The following is a 4,518-nucleotide window of genomic DNA, read 5'->3' as shown; positions in this document are numbered from 1 at the left end:
GTGGCCATTTCATATTTCTGGGGAGTGTCTGTTATTTTGCACTAGGGGCCAGGTCCTTGGAGAGACAGAACCTTGGTTCCATTTTATCTTGTCCATGCTCAGCAGCTTCTGGAATTTGGTTCAAAGTATTTACATGTTTCCCTGGCCTGTTCTTAAAAGTGCTGCTTTAGAAAGTGGGGAGGGGCAGGAACTCACTGCAGGATCAGTAGCTGAGTCCCTTAGATATTTATAGCTCATGGGAAGGAGGACGGGGATTGGTGGGTGTCTGGGGATTTAATAATAAACACACAAATATCATTGTTCTTAGTGGATTTTCAACTTCTAATTCCCATAACCCACTAATTATCCCTAGCTGCCCCCGGCAGTCTGGGGAGGGAGAACTAGTAAACTCCTGGGGCCAGTGTGGAACCGAAGGCACAAGGATCTTTTTGTGGCCGGCTCATAGTCACCCAGAGTAAAATTAACTTCCCTGGATAAATCCCTAGTTGCTGGGCTCTGCAGAGGGGTGGAGAGGTGAATTCCATTCCCCATTCTTGAGCATGGACCCCCCCTCCCAATCCTCACTCCAATCACAGACAGTGCCCCTGCCTTCCCCTGCAGTGACGGACCCACTTGATGCTGCCAGAGCCATCTGCCATGGGACCTATGGGGACAGAGGCCCAGCTCCAAAACTGCTACCCCTGCCCACGGCCCCCAAGCTGTGCTAGAGTTGCCCTTTCCAGTCTGCAGATGGGTCTAGCTGTACCCAGCCCAGGCACCCCCCACACACAAACGTCCTCACAACACACATCCGAGCCTGGGGAAAGACCATCTGGGGGCTGGCTGCAGTCTCCCTTTGCTGCTGTGAGGGGAATGGGGTCGTCCCTCATATAGGACACAAACATACCTGGGGCAGAAGGGAAATGTAGTTTCTTCCAGGGGCTTGAAAATGTTTGATTTAGAGTCCTGAGCTCTGTCTTCCTGTTCGTCTCCTTCTGCCACTTTCAGATCTCTTGGAGAGACAAGGTGGGTGAGGTCATTTCTTTTAGATCCAATTAAAATCCCTCTCTTTGATATCTTGGGATCAACATGGCTACAACAACTCTTTTCCATTTGTACCCACTTCCCCTCTCATCTCCCCCTGAGCTGAGACTGCCCCATGTGATGGGAGAATAAGGGTTCAGTCCTGTCACTGGATTGGGTCATGCCAGCACTGACGGGAGTGAAAGCCTGTGTGCATTAATGACAGCAGCAGCTCTGGGACTCGACGCATAGGGAGCAGAGATGGGAATGAGCAGGTTATGTTTGTGCCGGGTGTGAGTTACTCGTGGGAATTCTGGGCCACTGCGTACGCACAGAATTCACGTCCAGCGCAGAATTTCTTTTTTTTTTTTGCATGAAGAAAATAAATTCTGCCTGAGAAGTGCTGCTGTTCTGTCTTTCACCCACCCTGTGGCACCAGAACAGGCAGCAGCCAGCTGGGTTCATCTTGGTGGGAAATTGTTGCCCGGAGCTAGACCCCAAATGGGAAGAGAGTTAGTGGGTGCAGCTTGGGAGAGTCCTGAGACACGGCTGCCGCTGGGGGTGGGGACAGGGGGGTCATTATCGACTCGCAAGAGGGTGTGGAAAGGGCAGAGGAGGAGCCAGTGTCCCCTGTGGAGACTGCCCAGCCCCAGGTTATCCAGTCCCAGGCGCTTCTTCCCCCACCATACCCCAAACTCTTCACCCCTCCAACCATCAGTTGCCAGGCTTCCCTCGCTGCTCCCCCTTCCTGACTGGCAGAGACCCTCTGAGCCAGTCGTGTGTCAGGGCTCAACCCTCTGGCTGAGGCCTCAGGGCACTTTCTCCCCCTCTCGGGGCACCATGCCACAGGGGCCCCACAAATCTACATTGCTCAGGCCTTGGCTTCAGCCCTGGTGGTGGGGCTCAGGGCCCTGGACTTCAGCCCCATGCGCTGGGTCTTCAGCTTTCTGCCCTGGGCCTCAGCGAGTCCAATGCCAGCCTTGCTTGGCAGCCCCCCTGAAACCTGCTAGTGTCCCCTGAGCGGGCCCAGGACCCCTGGTTGAGAACCACCGCCTTACCCCTGGGCTTACATTGCAGTGTAGACATACCCTGAGAGGGCATCTATACTGTGATAAAATCCCTGTGGCCCGGCTGGCCTGGATGATCTGATTTGGGCTCCTGGGGCTCAGACTGGAGCGCAGGCTTCAAGACCCTCACCCCTCGTGGGGTCTCGGAGGCCACACTGTAATTTTATAACCCTGCAGCACAAGCCCCACAAGCCTGAATCAACTGACCCAGGGTTTGAGAATAGTGACTTGGGTGTGTTAATGGCAGTGTAGACATAATGCCAGGCTATGTCCACACTGTGATGAAACACCCACGGCAGCCCCGTACCAGTGCAGGCTCCCAGGCTAGGGCCGTGGGGTGGTAAATTTGCAGTGTAGACATCTCAGCTCAAGCTCAGCCCTCAAGTTAGGGAGGGAGTTTAGCAAGCAAACAAGGTAAAATGGCAGTGGAGTATTAGCCTGGACTCAACGGCATTTCTCCATTGGTCTGTCTGCTTTGGGGCAGGGACAATAACACGTCCTGCTGCATTTGTTATTTCAAAGGGCGGTTTAGGATTTTCATTCTCACACACGGTGCACGAAGCAGGACTCAACCCTCGGTGCAAACTAAATGAGCCGCTCACAGATTCTGGCAGCCACAATGAGCCCTTTGGTGTGAGAGCCCAGACCTGCCCCTGTCCCAGAGGGAGGGGGGTTTATCTGTGTTGGGCTGGACCACTGACCTATCAGCTCTTAACTCTCAGACTTTCAGTAATTCTGTTATCAGTATAATTTAAACAGCCATACTGGGCTGCACCAAAAGCCCATTTAGTTCTCTGACAGTAGCCAATACCAGGTGCCCCAAGAGGTACTCAACAAGGCACCACTGGGAGTTGGACCCAGGATCTCCTGTTTACAAGGCAGGTGCTTTAGCCAGCTAAGCCATGGTGCCTGCCTGTGGCTAAAACTCAGTGTCTGACCACACCTGACTCCCTGCCATCCCCACTGGGGACTGACAAGCTTTGCTTGTGTTTGGATTCTGCAAAGCAGAGGAGCAGGTGACATTTTCCTTGCAAGCAGTGTGTGTGTGTGTGTGTGACTGAATCTATTTCAGCAGAATCATATTGCTCAGGTGTGTGAAAAACACACAACGCTCCCTCGGTCGGCAGCTTGTAGCTGGTGCACACACTGCAATGCCATGTCTGGTGACAAAACTGCCCTGTTTTGGTGACAAAATAAAACCACCTCAATGGGAGGCCTAGAGCTTTTTGCAGACAACTTAAAGTGACAAATTGTCAGTGTAAATGCTGCTGGTCATTATATCACCATAACTGGCCTCCACCAGTATCCCACAATGCCTGCTGTGAACTCACCTGCCCTGCATTTCTGCTACAGAGGCTGGGCCCCTCCTCTTTCATAGCTCCAGAAAGTTCTGACAGCTGAGCTGCTATCTACACCGGGATTAGGTTGATAGAACTGCATTGCCAGCCTAAGTAATGTAATTACACCAACCTAATTTCATAGTGTAGACCTGTTCAAAGAATCACACACACACCTTGGGAGCAAAACTTCACCTGCTCCTCTGCTTTACAGAAGCCAAACACGAGCAACACTTGTCAGGGCCCAGTGGGGATTGGCAGAGAGTCAGGTGTGGGCAAACACGCTGCTTTAAGTAACAGCAGGTTCCATGGCTTGGCTGGTTACATCACCTGCTTTGTAAACGAGATCCTGGGTTCAACTCCCAGTGGTACCTTGGGAGTGGCTTTGGGGCACCTGGTATTGGCTACTGTCAGAAGACAAGATTCAGAGCTAGATGGACCTATGGTTTAAATTACACTCACAGGCACTGATAAAGGGTTACTGAAAGTTTGGGTGATAGGTCAGTGGTCCAGTACCCTCAAGGTGGTTTTAGCTGGAAACACACTGGGAGGACAAAGACTGAACTGAACTGATTCAGAAATCAGAAGAGAATAATAACAATAATACTTTCAAACCAAAATCCCCAAACAGATTAGTATTGGTTTTTCAGTTTGGGAAATTTTGTTTTCTCAGTCAGAGCTTGCCAAGGGAAGCAGGGAGAAAATGTTTGAGTTGCCTCCTTCAGAACAGCTTGGCCTAGACACTAGCTCTGGTTCACTGCTCTGGCCTTGCTCGGGTTGAGGGTATTTTAATAATTTGGGCAGGTCCCAGGGTGTTTGGAGGAGATGATGAGGATGTTCCCTTTTGAGATAAAAATTAAGAAATACAGGGCTAGAGAATTTTTCTTTTTTTAAGAAATCTGGGATTTAGACATTTTATTTAAAGCAAGAGAGTTCTGAGTTTCTGAGAAGGTTTTTGTTTGCAAGAAGCAACATTGTACTAAAGGGGAACTTGGTTGTCTACAAAGGAGGAGTAATGACTAAACGCATCCAATGAGGATGGGATTTGAACCCATGTGTGCAGAGCACAATGGAGTAGCAGTCCATCGCCTTAATCACTTGGCCACCTCATC

General features: G+C 50.8%; 1 non-coding gene across 1 annotated transcript; it reads right to left on the bottom strand.

Moving 5' to 3' along the window:
* Positions 1-4,436: 4,436 nt before the first annotated feature.
* On the bottom strand, positions 4,437-4,518 carry TRNAS-GCU. The gene has a single exon. It is a non-coding gene; the product is annotated as a tRNA-Ser (tRNA).

Source organism: Mauremys reevesii, linkage group 17, assembly GCF_016161935.1.
Source record: "Mauremys reevesii isolate NIE-2019 linkage group 17, ASM1616193v1, whole genome shotgun sequence".
NCBI classification, from domain to species: Eukaryota; Metazoa; Chordata; order Testudines; family Geoemydidae; genus Mauremys; species Mauremys reevesii.
This window is presented reverse-complemented; position numbering and strand designations above follow the sequence as displayed.